Source organism: Agelaius phoeniceus, chromosome 28 (assembly GCF_051311805.1).
Source record: "Agelaius phoeniceus isolate bAgePho1 chromosome 28, bAgePho1.hap1, whole genome shotgun sequence".
NCBI lineage: Eukaryota > Metazoa > Chordata > Aves > Passeriformes > Icteridae > Agelaius > Agelaius phoeniceus.
Genome location: NC_135292.1, coordinates 357,863 through 377,898, shown reverse-complemented (window position 1 = coordinate 377,898; position 20,036 = coordinate 357,863).

Here is a 20,036-nt window from a genome sequence, read left to right as displayed (position 1 = left end):
AAGTACTTCCAGGGCCCTAGTTGCTGCCAGCTTTTCTTTTGGAAAAATCCAGCAACGATTGCATCATTCTAGCAAGGCTCCCACTTTCTGCCAGGGTGAATGGCTGCCAAGGGAGGCCATTTGCCATGGGAAAAAGAAGTCCTTTCCCCAGGGTCTGGGTGTCAGATGAAAGGTGGCCTTTGGGGTTCTGAGGACTTGTAGGGTAGTACTTACTGGCTAGAGTAGAGGAAATGGATTCTATTTGAATATCTGTCTAGAGGCTTTGCCCCACAGGTCCTGGTTGTCCTTGATGGGCTGCAGCTGTGAGCATTGAAGAGAACTGGGATAAAAGGGGGCGGCTTAGCCATTCAGGGAGAGCCTTGAAGGAGCCCTGAACTGGGAAAGAACAGCATGCAGAAGAAAGCGTCTGTGCTGTGAAGATCTGCAGCCATAAGAACACACCGAGGAGGTATGGACTTTAGCAAGCTGAGAACAGCATGATGGGACTCTAGAGAAATAGAACAACAACAAGTGGCAGCTTTAGATTTGGAGCAATCCAGCAAAGCTTGCAAATTTCTTGCTGGGCACCACCCTCTTGGTCAGGGTGAGAGGCCAGAAATGGAGGCCATTTTCCATGGGGAAAACGAAGTCATTGGCCCAGGCTCTGGGTGTCAGATGACAGGTGGCGTCTGGGGCTCTAAGGACTTGCAGGGTCCTAGTTGCTGGCAGCTTTTGTTCTGGAAGGATCCAGCAGAGTTTGTAGATTCCTGGCTTAGCACTGCCCTGCCTGCCAGGCCAAGTGGCCACAAATGAAGGCCATTTTCCATGGGAAAAAGATGTCCTTTCCCCAGGGTCTCAGTAATATGTTCAAGGTGGCGTTTGAGGCTCTAAGTACTTCCAGGGCCCTAGTTGCTGCCAGCTTTTCTTTTGGAAAAATCCAGCAACGATTGCATCATTCTAGCAAGGCTCCCACTTTCTGCCAGGGTGAGTGGCTGCCAAGGGAGGCCATTTGCCATGGGAAAAAGAAGTCCTTTCCCCAGGGTCTGGGTGTCAGATGAAAGGTGGCCTTTGGGGTTCTGAGGACTTGTAGGGTAGTACTTACTGGCTAGAGTAGAGGAAATGGATTCTATTTGAATATCTGTCTAGAGGCTTTGCCCCACAGGTCCTGGTTGTCCTTGATGGGCTGCAGCTGTGAGCATTGAAGAGAACTGGGATAAAAGGGGGCGGCTTAGCCATTCAGGGAGAGCCTTGAAGGAGCCCTGAACTGGGAAAGAACAGCATGCAGAAGAAAGCGTCTGTGCTGTGAAGATCTGCAGCCATAAGAACACACCGAGGAGGTATGGACTTTAGCAAGCTGAGAACAGCATTATGGGACTCTAGAGAAATAGAACAACAACAAGTGGCAGCTTTCGATTTGGAGCAATCCAGCAAAGCTTGCAAATTTCTTGCTGGGCACCACCCTCTTGGTCAGGGTGAGAGGCCAGAAATGGAGGCCATTTTCCATGGGGAAAACGAAGTCATTGGCCCAGGCTCTGGGTGTCAGATGACAGGTGGCGTCTGGGGCTCTAAGGACTTGCAGGGTCCTAGTTGCTGGCAGCTTTCGTTCTGGAAGGATCTAGCAGAGTTTGTAGATTCCTGGCTTGGCACTGCCCTGCCTGCCAGGCCAAGTGGCCACAAATGAAGGCCATTTTCCATGGGAAAAAGATGTCCTTTCCCCAGGGTCTCAGTAATATGTTCAAGGTGGCGTTTGAGGCTCTAAGTACTTCCAGGGCCCTAGTTGCTGCCAGCTTTTCTTTTGGAAAAATCCAGCAACGATTGCATCATTCTAGCAAGGCTCCCACTTTCTGCCAGGGTGAGTGGCTGCCAAGGGAGGCCATTAGCCATGGGAAAAAGAAGTCCTTTCCCCAGGGTCTGGGTGTCAGATGAAAGGTGGCCTTTGGGGTTCTGAGGACTTGTAGGGTAGTACTTACTGGCTAGAGTAGAGGAAATGGATTCTATTTGAATATCTGTCTAGAGGCTTTGCCCCACAGGTCCTGGTTGTCCTTGATGGGCTGCAGCTGTGAGCATTGAAGAGAACTGGGATAAAAGGGGGCGGCTTAGCCATTCAGGGAGAGCCTTGAAGGAGCCCTGAACTGGGAAAGAACAGCATGCAGAAGAAAGCGTCTGTGCTGTGAAGATCTGCAGCCATAAGAACACACCGAGGAGGTATGGACTTTAGCAAGCTGAGAACAGCATGATGGGACTCTAGAGAAATAGAACAACAACAAGTGGCAGCTTTAGATTTGGAGCAATCCAGCAAAGCTTGCAAATTTCTTGCTGGGCACCACCCTCTTGGTCAGGGTGAGAGGCCAGAAATGGAGGCCATTTTCCATGGGGAAAACGAAGTCATTGGCCCAGGCTCTGGGTGTCAGATGACAGGTGGCGTCTGGGGCTCTAAGGACTTGCAGGGTCCTAGTTGCTGGCAGCTTTTGTTCTGGAAGGATCCAGCAGAGTTTGTAGATTCCTGGCTTGGCACTGCCCTGCCTGCCAGGCCAAGTGGCCACAAATGAAGGCCATTTTCCATGGGAAAAAGATGTCCTTTCCCCAGGGTCTCAGTAATATGTTCAAGGTGGCGTTTGAGGCTCTAAGTACTTCCAGGGCCCTAGTTGCTGCCAGCTTTTCTTTTGGAAAAATCCAGCAACGATTGCATCATTCTAGCAAGGCTCCCACTTTCTGCCAGGGTGAATGGCTGCCAAGGGAGGCCATTTGCCATGGGAAAAAGAAGTCCTTTCCCCAGGGTCTGGGTGTCAGATGAAAGGTGGCCTTTGGGGTTCTGAGGACTTGTAGGGTAGTACTTACTGGCTAGAGTAGAGGAAATGGATTCTATTTGAATATCTGTCTAGAGGCTTTGCCCCACAGGTCCTGGTTGTCCTTGATGGGCTGCAGCTGTGAGCATTGAAGAGAACTGGGATAAAAGGGGGCGGCTTAGCCATTCAGGGAGAGCCTTGAAGGAGCCCTGAACTGGGAAAGAACAGCATGCAGAAGAAAGCGTCTGTGCTGTGAAGATCTGCAGCCATAAGAACACACCGAGGAGGTATGGACTTTAGCAAGCTGAGAACAGCATGATGGGACTCTAGAGAAATAGAACAACAACAAGTGGCAGCTTTAGATTTGGAGCAATCCAGCAAAGCTTGCAAATTTCTTGCTGGGCACCACCCTCTTGGTCAGGGTGAGAGGCCAGAAATGGAGGCCATTTTCCATGGGGAAAACGAAGTCATTGGCCCAGGCTCTGGGTGTCAGATGACAGGTGGCGTCTGGGGCTCTAAGGACTTGCAGGGTCCTAGTTGCTGGCAGCTTTTGTTCTGGAAGGATCCAGCAGAGTTTGTAGATTCCTGGCTTAGCACTGCCCTGCCTGCCAGGCCAAGTGGCCACAAATGAAGGCCATTTTCCATGGGAAAAAGATGTCCTTTCCCCAGGGTCTCAGTAATATGTTCAAGGTGGCGTTTGAGGCTCTAAGTACTTCCAGGGCCCTAGTTGCTGCCAGCTTTTCTTTTGGAAAAATCCAGCAACGATTGCATCATTCTAGCAAGGCTCCCACTTTCTGCCAGGGTGAGTGGCTGCCAAGGGAGGCCATTTGCCATGGGAAAAAGAAGTCCTTTCCCCAGGGTCTGGGTGTCAGATGAAAGGTGGCCTTTGGGGTTCTGAGGACTTGTAGGGTAGTACTTACTGGCTAGAGTAGAGGAAATGGATTCTATTTGAATATCTGTCTAGAGGCTTTGCCCCACAGGTCCTGGTTGTCCTTGATGGGCTGCAGCTGTGAGCATTGAAGAGAACTGGGATAAAAGGGGGCGGCTTAGCCATTCAGGGAGAGCCTTGAAGGAGCCCTGAACTGGGAAAGAACAGCATGCAGAAGAAAGCGTCTGTGCTGTGAAGATCTGCAGCCATAAGAACACACCGAGGAGGTATGGACTTTAGCAAGCTGAGAACAGCATTATGGGACTCTAGAGAAATAGAACAACAACAAGTGGCAGCTTTCGATTTGGAGCAATCCAGCAAAGCTTGCAAATTTCTTGCTGGGCACCACCCTCTTGGTCAGGGTGAGAGGCCAGAAATGGAGGCCATTTTCCATGGGGAAAACGAAGTCATTGGCCCAGGCTCTGGGTGTCAGATGACAGGTGGCGTCTGGGGCTCTAAGGACTTGCAGGGTCCTAGTTGCTGGCAGCTTTTGTTCTGGAAGGATCTAGCAGAGTTTGTAGATTCCTGGCTTGGCACTGCCCTGCCTGCCAGGCCAAGTGGCCACAAATGAAGGCCATTTTCCATGGGAAAAAGATGTCCTTTCCCCAGGGTCTCAGTAATATGTTCAAGGTGGCGTTTGAGGCTCTAAGTACTTCCAGGGCCCTAGTTGCTGCCAGCTTTTCTTTTGGAAAAATCCAGCAACGATTGCATCATTCTAGCAAGGCTCCCACTTTCTGCCAGGGTGAGTGGCTGCCAAGGGAGGCCATTAGCCATGGGAAAAAGAAGTCCTTTCCCCAGGGTCTGGGTGTCAGATGAAAGGTGGCCTTTGGGGTTCTGAGGACTTGTAGGGTAGTACTTACTGGCTAGAGTAGAGGAAATGGATTCTATTTGAATATCTGTCTAGAGGCTTTGCCCCACAGGTCCTGGTTGTCCTTGATGGGCTGCAGCTGTGAGCATTGAAGAGAACTGGGATAAAAGGGGGCGGCTTAGCCATTCAGGGAGAGCCTTGAAGGAGCCCTGAACTGGGAAAGAACAGCATGCAGAAGAAAGCGTCTGTGCTGTGAAGATCTGCAGCCATAAGAACACACCGAGGAGGTATGGACTTTAGCAAGCTGAGAACAGCATTATGGGACTCTAGAGAAATAGAACAACAACAAGTGGCAGCTTTAGATTTGGAGCAATCCAGCAAAGCTTGCAAATTTCTTGCTGGGCACCACCCTCTTGGTCAGGGTGAGAGGCCAGAAATGGAGGCCATTTTCCATGGGGAAAACGAAGTCATTGGCCCAGGCTCTGGGTGTCAGATGACAGGTGGCGTCTGGGGCTCTAAGGACTTGCAGGGTCCTAGTTGCTGGCAGCTTTCGTTCTGGAAGGATCTAGCAGAGTTTGTAGATTCCTGGCTTGGCACTGCCCTGCCTGCCAGGCCAAGTGGCCACAAATGAAGGCCATTTTCCATGGGAAAAAGATGTCCTTTCCCCAGGGTCTCAGTAATATGTTCAAGGTGGCGTTTGAGGCTCTAAGTACTTCCAGGGCCCTAGTTGCTGCCAGGTTTTCTTTTGGAAAAATCCAGCAACGATTGCATCATTCTAGCAAGGCTCCCACTTTCTGCCAGGGTGAGTGGCTGCCAAGGGAGGCCATTTGCCATGGGAAAAAGAAGTCCTTTCCCCAGGGTCTGGGTGTCAGATGAAAGGTGGCCTTTGGGGTTCTGAGGACTTGTAGGGTAGTACTTACTGGCTAGAGTAGAGGAAATGGATTCTATTTGAATATCTGTCTAGAGGCTTTGCCCCACAGGTCCTGGTTGTCCTTGATGGGCTGCAGCTGTGAGCATTGAAGAGAACTGGGATAAAAGGGGGCGGCTTAGCCATTCAGGGAGAGCCTTGAAGGAGCCCTGAACTGGGAAAGAACAGCATGCAGAAGAAAGCGTCTGTGCTGTGAAGATCTGCAGCCATAAGAACACACCGAGGAGGTATGGACTTTAGCAAGCTGAGAACAGCATGATGGGACTCTAGAGAAATAGAACAACAACAAGTGGCAGCTTTAGATTTGGAGCAATCCAGCAAAGCTTGCAAATTTCTTGCTGGGCACCACCCTCTTGGTCAGGGTGAGAGGCCAGAAATGGAGGCCATTTTCCATGGGGAAAACGAAGTCATTGGCCCAGGCTCTGGGTGTCAGATGACAGGTGGCGTCTGGGGCTCTAAGGACTTGCAGGGTCCTAGTTGCTGGCAGCTTTCGTTCTGGAAGGATCCAGCAGAGTTTGTAGATTCCTGGCTTGGCACTGCCCTGCCTGCCAGGCCAAGTGGCCACAAATGAAGGCCATTTTCCATGGGAAAAAGATGTCCTTTCCCCAGGGTCTCAGTAATATGTTCAAGGTGGCGTTTGAGGCTCTAAGTACTTCCAGGGCCCTAGTTGCTGGCAGCTTTTCTTTTGGAAAAATCCAGCAACGATTGCATCATTCTAGCAAGGCTCCCACTTTCTGCCAGGGTGAGTGGCTGCCAAGGGAGGCCATTAGCCATGGGAAAAAGAATTCCTTTCCCCAGGGTCTGGGTGTCAGATGAAAGGTGGCCTTTGGGGTTCTGAGGACTTGTAGGGTAGTACTTACTGGCTAGAGTAGAGGAAATGGATTCTATTTGAATATCTGTCTAGAGGCTTTGCCCCACAGGTCCTGGTTGTCCTTGATGGGCTGCAGCTGTGAGCATTGAAGAGAACTGGGATAAAAGGGGGCGGCTTAGCCATTCAGGGAGAGCCTTGAAGGAGCCCTGAACTGGGAAAGAACAGCATGCAGAAGAAAGCGTCTGTGCTGTGAAGATCTGCAGCCATAAGAACACACCGAGGAGGTATGGACTTTAGCAATCTGAGAACAGCATGATGGGACTCTAGAGAAATAGAACAACAACAAGTGGCAGCTTTAGATTTGGAGCAATCCAGCAAAGCTTGCAAATTTCTTGCTGGGCACCACCCTCTTGGTCAGGGTGAGAGGCCAGAAATGGAGGCCATTTTCCATGGGGAAAACGAAGTCATTGGCCCAGGCTCTGGGTGTCAGATGAAAGGTGGTGTCTGGGGCTCTAAGGACTTGCAGGGTCCTAGTTGCTGGCAGCTTTCGTTCTGGAAGGATCCAGCACAGTTTGTAGATTCCTGGCTTGGCACTGCCCTGCCTGCCAGGCCAAGTGGCCACAAATGAAGGCCATTTTCCATGGGAAAAAGATGTCCTTTCCCCAGGGTCTCAGTAATATGTTCAAGGTGGCGTTTGAGGCTCTAAGTACTTCCAGGGCCCTAGTTGCTGCCAGCTTTTCTTTTGGAAAAATCCAGCAACGATTGCATCATTCTAGCAAGGCTCCCACTTTCTGCCAGGGTGAGTGGCTGCCAAGGGAGGCCATTTGCCATGGGAAAAAGAAGTCCTTTCCCCGGGGTCTGGGTGTCAGATGAAAGGTGGCCTTTGGGGTTCTGAGGACTTGTAGGGTAGTACTTACTGGCTAGAGTAGAGGAAATGGATTCTATTTGAATATCTGTCTAGAGGCTTTGCCCCACAGGTCCTGGTTGTCCTTGATGGGCTGCAGCTGTGAGCATTGAAGAGAACTGGGATAAAAGGGGGCGGCTTAGCCATTCAGGGAGAGCCTTGAAGGAGCCCTGAACTGGGAAAGAACAGCATGCAGAAGAAAGCGTCTGTGCTGTGAAGATCTGCAGCCATAAGAACACACCGAGGAGGTATGGACTTTAGCAAGCTGAGAACAGCATGATGGGACTCTAGAGAAATAGAACAACAACAAGTGGCAGCTTTAGATTTGGAGCAATCCAGCAAAGCTTGCAAATTTCTTGCTGGGCACCACCCTCTTGGTCAGGGTGAGAGGCCAGAAATGGAGGCCATTTTCCATGGGGAAAACGAAGTCATTGGCCCAGGCTCTGGGTGTCAGATGACAGGTGGCGTCTGGGGCTCTAAGGACTTGCAGGGTCCTAGTTGCTGGCAGCTTTTGTTCTGGAAGGATCCAGCACAGTTTGTCGATTCCTGGCTTGGCACTGCCCTGCCTGCCAGGCCAAGTGGCCACAAATGAAGGCCATTTTCCATGGGAAAAAGATGTCCTTTCCCCAGGGTCTCAGTAATATGTTCAAGGTGGCGTTTGAGGCTCTAAGTACTTCCAGGGCCCTAGTTGCTGCCAGCTTTTCTTTTGGAAAAATCCAGCAACGATTGCATCATTCTAGCAAGGCTCCCACTTTCTGCCAGGGTGAGTGGCTGCCAAGGGAGGCCATTTGCCATGGGAAAAAGAAGTCCTTTCCCCAGGGTCTGGGTGTCAGATGAAAGGTGGCCTTTGGGGTTCTGAGGACTTGTAGGGTAGTACTTACTGGCTAGAGTAGAGGAAATGGATTCTATTTGAATATCTGTCTAGAGGCTTTGCCCCACAGGTCCTGGTTGTCCTTGATGGGCTGCAGCTGTGAGCATTGAAGAGAACTGGGATAAAAGGGGGCGGCTTAGCCATTCAGGGAGAGCCTTGAAGGAGCCCTGAACTGGGAAAGAACAGCATGCAGAAGAAAGCGTCTGTGCTGTGAAGATCTGCAGCCATAAGAACACACCGAGGAGGTATGGACTTTAGCAAGCTGAGAACAGCATGATGGGACTCTAGAGAAATAGAACAACAACAAGTGGCAGCTTTAGATTTGGAGCAATCCAGCAAAGCTTGCAAATTTCTTGCTGGGCACCACCCTCTTGGTCAGGGTGAGAGGCCAGAAATGGAGGCCATTTTCCATGGGGAAAACGAAGTCATTGGCCCAGGCTCTGGGTGTCAGATGACAGGTGGCGTCTGGGGCTCTAAGGACTTGCAGGGTCCTAGTTGCTGGCAGCTTTTGTTCTGGAAGGATCCAGCACAGTTTGTCGATTCCTGGCTTGGCACTGCCCTGCCTGCCAGGCCAAGTGGCCACAAATGAAGGCCATTTTCCATGGGAAAAAGATGTCCTTTCCCCAGGGTCTCAGTAATATGTTCAAGGTGGCGTTTGAGGCTCTAAGTACTTCCAGGGCCCTAGTTGCTGCCAGCTTTTCTTTTGGAAAAATCCAGCAACGATTGCATCATTCTAGCAAGGCTCCCACTTTCTGCCAGGGTGAATGGCTGCCAAGGGAGGCCATTTGCCATGGGAAAAAGAAGTCCTTTCCCCAGGGTCTGGGTGTCAGATGAAAGGTGGCCTTTGGGGTTCTGAGGACTTGTAGGGTAGTACTTACTGGCTAGAGTAGAGGAAATGGATTCTATTTGAATATCTGTCTAGAGGCTTTGCCCCACAGGTCCTGGTTGTCCTTGATGGGCTGCAGCTGTGAGCATTGAAGAGAACTGGGATAAAAGGGGGCGGCTTAGCCATTCAGGGAGAGCCTTGAAGGAGCCCTGAACTGGGAAAGAACAGCATGCAGAAGAAAGCGTCTGTGCTGTGAAGATCTGCAGCCATAAGAACACACCGAGGAGGTATGGACTTTAGCAAGCTGAGAACAGCATGATGGGACTCTAGAGAAATAGAACAACAACAAGTGGCAGCTTTAGATTTGGAGCAATCCAGCAAAGCTTGCAAATTTCTTGCTGGGCACCACCCTCTTGGTCAGGGTGAGAGGCCAGAAATGGAGGCCATTTTCCATGGGGAAAACGAAGTCATTGGCCCAGGCTCTGGGTGTCAGATGAAAGGTGGCGTCTGGGGCTCTAAGGACTTGCAGGGTCCTAGTTGCTGGCAGCTTTCGTTCTGGAAGGATCCAGCAGAGTTTGTAGATTCCTGGCTTGGCACTGCCCTGCCTGCCAGGCCAAGTGGCCACAAATGAAGGCCATTTTCCATGGGAAAAAGATGTCCTTTCCCCAGGGTCTCAGTAATATGTTCAAGGTGGCGTTTGAGGCTCTAAGTACTTCCAGGGCCCTAGTTGCTGCCAGCTTTTCTTTTGGAAAAATCCAGCAACGATTGCATCATTCTAGCAAGGCTCCCACTTTCTGCCAGGGTGAGTGGCTGCCAAGGGAGGCCATTAGCCATGGGAAAAAGAAGTCCTTTCCCCAGGGTCTGGGTGTCAGATGAAAGGTGGCCTTTGGGGTTCTGAGGACTTGTAGGGTAGTACTTACTGGCTAGAGTAGAGGAAATGGATTCTATTTGAATATCTGTCTAGAGGCTTTGCCCCACAGGTCCTGGTTGTCCTTGATGGGCTGCAGCTGTGAGCATTGAAGAGAACTGGGATAAAAGGGGGCGGCTTAGCCATTCAGGGAGAGCCTTGAAGGAGCCCTGAACTGGGAAAGAACAGCATGCAGAAGAAAGCGTCTGTGCTGTGAAGATCTGCAGCCATAAGAACACACCGAGGAGGTATGGACTTTAGCAAGCTGAGAACAGCATTATGGGACTCTAGAGAAATAGAACAACAACAAGTGGCAGCTTTAGATTTGGAGCAATCCAGCAAAGCTTGCAAATTTCTTGCTGGGCACCACCCTCTTGGTCAGGGTGAGAGGCCAGAAATGGAGGCCATTTTCCATGGGGAAAACGAAGTCATTGGCCCAGGCTCTGGGTGTCAGATGACAGGTGGCGTCTGGGGCTCTAAGGACTTGCAGGGTCCTAGTTGCTGGCAGCTTTTGTTCTGGAAGGATCCAGCACAGTTTGTCGATTCCTGGCTTGGCACTGCCCTGCCTGCCAGGCCAAGTGGCCACAAATGAAGGCCATTTTCCATGGGAAAAAGATGTCCTTTCCCCAGGGTCTCAGTAATATGTTCAAGGTGGCGTTTGAGGCTCTAAGTACTTCCAGGGCCCTAGTTGCTGCCAGCTTTTCTTTTGGAAAAATCCAGCAACGATTGCATCATTCTAGCAAGGCTCCCACTTTCTGCCAGGGTGAGTGGCTGCCAAGGGAGGCCATTTGCCATGGGAAAAAGAAGTCCTTTCCCCAGGGTCTGGGTGTCAGATGAAAGGTGGCCTTTGGGGTTCTGAGGACTTGTAGGGTAGTACTTACTGGCTAGAGTAGAGGAAATGGATTCTATTTGAATATCTGTCTAGAGGCTTTGCCCCACAGGTCCTGGTTGTCCTTGATGGGCTGCAGCTGTGAGCATTGAAGAGAACTGGGATAAAAGGGGGCGGCTTAGCCATTCAGGGAGAGCCTTGAAGGAGCCCTGAACTGGGAAAGAACAGCATGCAGAAGAAAGCGTCTGTGCTGTGAAGATCTGCAGCCATAAGAACACACCGAGGAGGTATGGACTTTAGCAAGCTGAGAACAGCATGATGGGACTCTAGAGAAATAGAACAACAACAAGTGGCAGCTTTAGATTTGGAGCAATCCAGCAAAGCTTGCAAATTTCTTGCTGGGCACCACCCTCTTGGTCAGGGTGAGAGGCCAGAAATGGAGGCCATTTTCCATGGGGAAAACGAAGTCATTGGCCCAGGCTCTGGGTGTCAGATGAAAGGTGGCGTCTGGGGCTCTAAGGACTTGCAGGGTCCTAGTTGCTGGCAGCTTTCGTTCTGGAAGGATCCAGCAGAGTTTGTAGATTCCTGGCTTGGCACTGCCCTGCCTGCCAGGCCAAGTGGCCACAAATGAAGGCCATTTTCCATGGGAAAAAGATGTCCTTTCCCCAGGGTCTCAGTAATATGTTCAAGGTGGCGTTTGAGGCTCTAAGTACTTCCAGGGCCCTAGTTGCTGCCAGCTTTTCTTTTGGAAAAATCCAGCAACGATTGCATCATTCTAGCAAGGCTCCCACTTTCTGCCAGGGTGAGTGGCTGCCAAGGGAGGCCATTTGCCATGGGAAAAAGAAGTCCTTTCCCCGGGGTCTGGGTGTCAGATGAAAGGTGGCCTTTGGGGTTCTGAGGACTTGTAGGGTAGTACTTACTGGCTAGAGTAGAGGAAATGGATTCTATTTGAATATCTGTCTAGAGGCTTTGCCCCACAGGTCCTGGTTGTCCTTGATGGGCTGCAGCTGTGAGCATTGAAGAGAACTGGGATAAAAGGGGGCGGCTTAGCCATTCAGGGAGAGCCTTGAAGGAGCCCTGAACTGGGAAAGAACAGCATGCAGAAGAAAGCGTCTGTGCTGTGAAGATCTGCAGCCATAAGAACACACCGAGGAGGTATGGACTTTAGCAAGCTGAGAACAGCATTATGGGACTCTAGAGAAATAGAACAACAACAAGTGGCAGCTTTAGATTTGGAGCAATCCAGCAAAGCTTGCAAATTTCTTGCTGGGCACCACCCTCTTGGTCAGGGTGAGAGGCCAGAAATGGAGGCCATTTTCCATGGGGAAAACGAAGTCATTGGCCCAGGCTCTGGGTGTCAGATGACAGGTGGCGTCTGGGGCTCTAAGGACTTGCAGGGTCCTAGTTGCTGGCAGCTTTCGTTCTGGAAGGATCCAGCAGAGTTTGTAGATTCCTGGCTTGGCACTGCCCTGCCTGCCAGGCCAAGTGGCCACAAATGAAGGCCATTTTCCATGGGAAAAAGATGTCCTTTCCCCAGGGTCTCAGTAATATGTTCAAGGTGGCGTTTGAGGCTCTAAGTACTTCCAGGGCCCTAGCTGCTGCCACCTTTTCTTTTGGAAAAATCCAGCAACGATTGCATCATTCTAGCAAGGCTCCCACTTTCTGCCAGGGTGAGTGGCTGCCAAGGGAGGCCATTAGCCATGGGAAAAAGAAGTCCTTTCCCCAGGGTCTGGGTGTCAGATGAAAGGTGGCCTTTGGGGTTCTGAGGACTTGTAGGGTAGTACTTACTGGCTAGAGTAGAGGAAATGGATTCTATTTGAATATCTGTCTAGAGGCTTTGCCCCACAGGTCCTGGTTGTCCTTGATGGGCTGCAGCTGTGAGCATTGAAGAGAACTGGGATAAAAGGGGGCGGCTTAGCCATTCAGGGAGAGCCTTGAAGGAGCCCTGAACTGGGAAAGAACAGCATGCAGAAGAAAGCGTCTGTGCTGTGAAGATCTGCAGCCATAAGAACACACCGAGGAGGTATGGACTTTAGCAAGCTGAGAACAGCATTATGGGACTCTAGAGAAATAGAACAACAACAAGTGGCAGCTTTAGATTTGGAGCAATCCAGCAAAGCTTGCAAATTTCTTGCTGGGCACCACCCTCTTGGTCAGGGTGAGAGGCCAGAAATGGAGGCCATTTTCCATGGGGAAAACGAAGTCATTGGCCCAGGCTCTGGGTGTCAGATGACAGGTGGCGTCTGGGGCTCTAAGGACTTGCAGGGTCCTAGTTGCTGGCAGCTTTTGTTCTGGAAGGATCCAGCACAGTTTGTCGATTCCTGGCTTGGCACTGCCCTGCCTGCCAGGCCAAGTGGCCACAAATGAAGGCCATTTTCCATGGGAAAAAGATGTCCTTTCCCCAGGGTCTCAGTAATATGTTCAAGGTGGCGTTTGAGGCTCTAAGTACTTCCAGGGCCCTAGTTGCTGCCAGCTTTTCTTTTGGAAAAATCCAGCAATGATTGCATCATTCTAGCAAGGCTCCCACTTTCTGCCAGGGTGAGTGGCTGCCAAGGGAGGCCATTTGCCATGGGAAAAAGAAGTCCTTTCCCCAGGGTCTGGGTGTCAGATGAAAGGTGGCCTTTGGGGTTCTGAGGACTTGTAGGGTAGTACTTACTGGCTAGAGTAGAGGAAATGGATTCTATTTGAATATCTGTCTAGAGGCTTTGCCCCACAGGTCCTGGTTGTCCTTGATGGGCTGCAGCTGTGAGCATTGAAGAGAACTGGGATAAAAGGGGGCGGCTTAGCCATTCAGGGAGAGCCTTGAAGGAGCCCTGAACTGGGAAAGAACAGCATGCAGAAGAAAGCGTCTGTGCTGTGAAGATCTGCAGCCATAAGAACACACCGAGGAGGTATGGACTTTAGCAAGCTGAGAACAGCATGATGGGACTCTAGAGAAATAGAACAACAACAAGTGGCAGCTTTAGATTTGGAGCAATCCAGCAAAGCTTGCAAATTTCTTGCTGGGCACCACCCTCTTGGTCAGGGTGAGAGGCCAGAAATGGAGGCCATTTTCCATGGGGAAAACGAAGTCATTGGCCCAGGCTCTGGGTGTCAGATGACAGGTGGCGTCTGGGGCTCTAAGGACTTGCAGGGTCCTAGTTGCTGGCAGCTTTCGTTCTGGAAGGATCCAGCAGAGTTTGTAGATTCCTGGCTTGGCACTGCCCTGCCTGCCAGGCCAAGTGGCCACAAATGAAGGCCATTTTCCATGGGAAAAAGATGTCCTTTCCCCAGGGACTCAGTAATATGTTCAAGGTGGCGTTTGAGGCTCTAAGTACTTCCAGGGCCCTAGTTGCTGCCAGCTTTTCTTTTGGAAAAATCCAGCAACGATTGCATCATTCTAGCAAGGCTCCCACTTTCTGCCAGGGTGAGTGGCTGCCAAGGGAGGCCATTAGCCATGGGAAAAAGAATTCCTTTCCCCAGGGTCTGGGTGTCAGATGAAAGGTGGCCTTTGGGGTTCTGAGGACTTGTAGGGTAGTACTTACTGGCTAGAGTAGAGGAAATGGATTCTATTTGAATATCTGTCTAGAGGCTTTGCCCCACAGGTCCTGGTTGTCCTTGATGGGCTGCAGCTGTGAGCATTGAAGAGAACTGGGATAAAAGGGGGCGGCTTAGCCATTCAGGGAGAGCCTTGAAGGAGCCCTGAACTGGGAAAGAACAGCATGCAGAAGAAAGCGTCTGTGCTGTGAAGATCTGCAGCCATAAGAACACACCGAGGAGGTATGGACTTTAGCAAGCTGAGAACAGCATGATGGGACTCTAGAGAAATAGAACAACAACAAGTGGCAGCTTTAGATTTGGAGCAATCCAGCAAAGCTTGCAAATTTCTTGCTGGGCACCACCCTCTTGGTCAGGGTGAGAGGCCAGAAATGGAGGCCATTTTCCATGGGGAAAACGAAGTCATTGGCCCAGGCTCTGGGTGTCAGATGACAGGTGGCGTCTGGGGCTCTAAGGACTTGCAGGGTCCTAGTTGCTGGCAGCTTTCGTTCTGGAAGGATCCAGCAGAGTTTGTAGATTCCTGGCTTGGCACTGCCCTGCCTGCCAGGCCAAGTGGCCACAAATGAAGGCCATTTTCCATGGGAAAAAGATGTCCTTTCCCCAGGGTCTCAGTAATATGTTCAAGGTGGCGTTTGAGGCTCTAAGTACTTCCAGGGCCCTAGTTGCTGCCAGCTTTTCTTTTGGAAAAATCCAGCAACGATTGCATCATTCTAGCAAGGCTCCCACTTTCTGCCAGGGTGAGTGGCTGCCAAGGGAGGCCATTTGCCATGGGAAAAAGAAGTCCTTTCCCCGGGGTCTGGGTGTCAGATGAAAGGTGGCCTTTGGGGTTCTGAGGACTTGTAGGGTAGTACTTACTGGCTAGAGTAGAGGAAATGGATTCTATTTGAATATCTGTCTAGAGGCTTTGCCCCACAGGTCCTGGTTGTCCTTGATGGGCTGCAGCTGTGAGCATTGAAGAGAACTGGGATAAAAGGGGGCGGCTTAGCCATTCAGGGAGAGCCTTGAAGGAGCCCTGAACTGGGAAAGAACAGCATGCAGAAGAAAGTGTCTGTGCTGTGAAGATCTGCAGCCATAAGAACACACCGAGGAGGTATGGACTTTAGCAAGCTGAGAACAGCATGATGGGACTCTAGAGAAATAGAACAACAACAAGTGGCAGCTTTAGATTTGGAGCAATCCAGCAAAGCTTGCAAATTTCTTGCTGGGCACCACCCTCTTGGTCAGGGTGAGAGGCCAGAAATGGAGGCCATTTTCCATGGGGAAAACGAAGTCATTGGCCCAGGCTCTGGGTGTCAGATGACAGGTGGCGTCTGGGGCTCTAAGGACTTGCAGGGTCCTAGTTGCTGGCAGCTTTTGTTCTGGAAGGATCTAGCAGAGTTTGTAGATTCCTGGCTTGGCACTGCCCTGCCTGCCAGGCCAAGTGGCCACAAATGAAGGCCATTTTCCATGGGAAAAAGATGTCCTTTCCCCAGGGTCTCAGTAATATGTTCAAGGTGGCGTTTGAGGCTCTAAGTACTTCCAGGGCCCTAGTTGCTGCCAGCTTTTCTTTTGGAAAAATCCAGCAACGATTGCATCATTCTAGCAAGGCTCCCACTTTCTGCCAGGGTGAGTGGCTGCCAAGGGAGGCCATTAGCCATGGGAAAAAGAAGTCCTTTCCCCAGGGTCTGGGTGTCAGATGAAAGGTGGCCTTTGGGGTTCTGAGGACTTGTAGGGTAGTACTTACTGGCTAGAGTAGAGGAAATGGATTCTATTTGAATATCTGTCTAGAGGCTTTGCCCCACAGGTCCTGGTTGTCCTTGATGGGCTGCAGCTGTGAGCATTGAAGAGAACTGGGATAAAAGGGGGCGGCTTAGCCATTCAGGGAGAGCCTTGAAGGAGCCCTGAACTGGGAAAGAACAGCATGCAGAAGAAAGCGTCTGTGCTGTGAAGATCTGCAGCCATAAGAACACACCGAGGAGGTATGGACTTTAGCAAGCTGAGAACAGCATGATGGGACTCTAGAGAAATAGAACAACAACAAGTGGCAGCTTTAGATTTGGAGCAATCCAGCAAAGCTTGCAAATTTCTTGCTGGGCACCACCCTCTTGGTCAGGGTGAGAGGCCAGAAATGGAGGCCATTTTCCATGGGGAAAACGAAGTCATTGGCCCAGGCTCTGGGTGTCAGATGAAAGGTGGCGTCTGGGGCTCTAAGGACTTGCAGGGTCCTAGTTGCTGGCAGCTTTCGTTCTGGAAGGATCCAGCAGAGTTTGTAGATTCCTGGCTTGGCACTGCCCTGCCTGCCAGGCCAAGTGGCCACAAATGAAGGCCATTTTCCATGGGAAAAAGATGTCCTTTCCCCAGGGTCTCAGTAATATGTTCAAGGTGGCGTTTGAGGCTCTAAGTACTTCCAGGGCCCTAGTTGCTGCCAGCTTTTCTTTTGGAAAAATCCAGCAACGATTGCATCATTCTAGCAAGGCTCCCACTTTCTGCCAGGGTGAGTGGCTGCCAAGGGAGGCCATTAGCCATGGGAAAAAGAATTCCTTTCCCCAGGGTCTGGGTGTCAGATGAAAGGTGGCCTTTGGGGTTCTGAGGATTTGTAGGGTAGTACTTACTGGCTAGAGTAGAGGAAATGGATTCTATTTGAATATCTGTCTAGAGGCTTTGCCCCACAGGTCCTGGTTGTCCTTGATGGGCTGCAGCTGTGAGCATTGAAGAGAACTGGGATAAAAGGGGGCGGCTTAGCCATTCAGGGAGAGCCTTGAAGGAGCCCTGAACTGGGAAAGAACAGCATGCAGAAGAAAGCGTCTGTGCTGTGAAGATCTGCAGCCATAAGAACACACCGAGGAGGTATGGACTTTAGCAAGCTGAGAACAGCATGATGGGACTCTAGAGAAATAGAACAACAACAAGTGGCAGCTTTAGATTTGGAGCAATCCAGCAAAGCTTGCAAATTTCTTGCTGGGCACCACCCTCTTGGTCAGGGTGAGAGGCCAGAAATGGAGGCCATTTTCCATGGGGAAAACGAAGTCATTGGCCCAGGCTCTGGGTGTCAGATGAAAGGTGGTGTCTGGGGCTCTAAGGACTTGCAGGGTCCTAGTTGCTGGCAGCTTTCGTTCTGGAAGGATCCAGCACAGTTTGTAGATTCCTGGCTTGGCACTGCCCTGCCTGCCAGGCCAAGTGGCCACAAATGAAGGCCATTTTCCATGGGAAAAAGATGTCCTTTCCCCAGGGTCTCAGTAATATGTTCAAGGTGGCGTTTGAGGCTCTAAGTACTTCCAGGGCCCTAGTTGCTGCCAGCTTTTCTTTTGGAAAAATCCAGCAACGATTGCATCATTCTAGCAAGGCTCCCACTTTCTGCCAGGGTGAGTGGCTGCCAAGGGAGGCCATTTGCCATGGGAAAAAGAAGTCCTTTCCCCAGGGTCTGGGTGTCAGATGAAAGGTGGCCTTTGGGGTTCTGAGGACTTGTAGGGTAGTACTTACTGGCTAGAGTAGAGGAAATGGATTCTATTTGAATATCTGTCTAGAGGCTTTGCCCCACAGGTCCTGGTTGTCCTTGATGGGCTGCAGCTGTGAGCATTGAAGAGAACTGGGATAAAAGGGGGCGGCTTAGCCATTCAGGGAGAGCCTTGAAGGAGCCCTGAACTGGGAAAGAACAGCATGCAGAAGAAAGCGTCTGTGCTGTGAAGATCTGCAGCCATAAGAACACACCGAGGAGGTATGGACTTTAGCAATCTGAGAACAGCATGATGGGACTCTAGAGAAATAGAACAACAACAAGTGGCAGCTTTAGATTTGGAGCAATCCAGCAAAGCTTGCAAATTTCTTGCTGGGCACCACCCTCTTGGTCAGGGTGAGAGGCCAGAAATGGAGGCCATTTTCCATGGGGAAAACGAAGTCATTGGCCCAGGCTCTGGGTGTCAGATGACAGGTGGCGTCTGGGGCTCTAAGGACTTGCAGGGTCCTAGTTGCTGGCAGCTTTTGTTCTGGAAGGATCCAGCACAGTTTGTCGATTCCTGGCTTGGCACTGCCCTGCCTGCCAGGCCAAGTGGCCACAAATGAAGGCCATTTTCCATGGGAAAAAGATGTCCTTTCCCCAGGGTCTCAGTAATATGTTCAAGGTGGCGTTTGAGGCTCTAAGTACTTCCAGGGCCCTAGTTGCTGCCAGCTTTTCTTTTGGAAAAATCCAGCAACGATTGCATCATTCTAGCAAGGCTCCCACTTTCTGCCAGGGTGAATGGCTGCCAAGGGAGGCCATTTGCCATGGGAAAAAGAAGTCCTTTCCCCAGGGTCTGGGTGTCAGATGAAAGGTGGCCTTTGGGGTTCTGAGGACTTGTAGGGTAGTACTTACTGGCTAGAGTAGAGGAAATGGATTCTATTTGAATATCTGTCTAGAGGCTTTGCCCCACAGGTCCTGGTTGTCCTTGATGGGCTGCAGCTGTGAGCATTGAAGAGAACTGGGATAAAAGGGGGCGGCTTAGCCATTCAGGGAGAGCCTTGAAGGAGCCCTGAACTGGGAAAGAACAGCATGCAGAAGAAAGCGTCTGTGCTGTGAAGATCTGCAGCCATAAGAACACACCGAGGAGGTATGGACTTTAGCAAGCTGAGAACAGCATTATGGGACTCTAGAGAAATAGAACAACAACAAGTGGCAGCTTTAGATTTGGAGCAATCCAGCAAAGCTTGCAAATTTCTTGCTGGGCACCACCCTCTTGGTCAGGGTGAGAGGCCAGAAATGGAGGCCATTTTCCATGGGGAAAACGAAGTCATTGGCCCAGGCTCTGGGTGTCAGATGACAGGTGGCGTCTGGGGCTCTAAGGACTTGCAGGGTCCTAGTTGCTGGCAGCTTTTGTTCTGGAAGGATCCAGCAGAGTTTGTAGATTCCTGGCTTAGCACTGCCCTGCCTGCCAGGCCAAGTGGCCACAAATGAAGGCCATTTTCCATGGGAAAAAGATGTCCTTTCCCCAGGGTCTCAGTAATATGTTCAAGGTGGCGTTTGAGGCTCTAAGTACTTCCAGGGCCCTAGTTGCTGCCAGCTTTTCTTTTGGAAAAATCCAGCAACGATTGCATCATTCTAGCAAGGCTCCCACTTTCTGCCAGGGTGAGTGGCTGCCAAGGGAGGCCATTTGCCATGGGAAAAAGAAGTCCTTTCCCCGGGGTCTGGGTGTCAGATGAAAGGTGGCCTTTGGGGTTCTGAGGACTTGTAGGGTAGTACTTACTGGCTAGAGTAGAGGAAATGGATTCTATTTGAATATCTGTCTAGAGGCTTTGCCCCACAGGTCCTGGTTGTCCTTGATGGGCTGCAGCTGTGAGCATTGAAGAGAACTGGGATAAAAGGGGGCGGCTTAGCCATTCAGGGAGAGCCTTGAAGGAGCCCTGAACTGGGAAAGAACAGCATGCAGAAGAAAGCGTCTGTGCTGTGAAGATCTGCAGCCATAAGAACACACCGAGGAGGTATGGACTTTAGCAATCTGAGAACAGCATGATGGGACTCTAGAGAAATAGAACAACAACAAGTGGCAGCTTTAGATTTGGAGCAATCCAGCAAAGCTTGCAAATTTCTTGCTGGGCACCACCCTCTTGGTCAGGGTGAGAGGCCAGAAATGGAGGCCATTTTCCATGGGGAAAACGAAGTTATTGGCCCAGGCTCTGGGTGTCAGATGACAGGTGGCGTCTGGGGCTCTAAGGACTTGCAGGGTCCTAGTTGCTGGCAGCTTTTGTTCTGGAAGGATCCAGCAGAGTTTGTAGATTCCTGGCTTAGCACTGCCCTGCCTGCCAGGCCAAGTGGCCACAAATGAAGGCCATTTTCCATGGGAAAAAGATGTCCTTTCCCCAGGGTCTCAGTAATATGTTCAAGGTGGCGTTTGAGGCTCTAAGTACTTCCAGGGCCCTAGTTGCTGCCAGCTTTTCTTTTGGAAAAATCCAGCAACGATTGCATCATTCTAG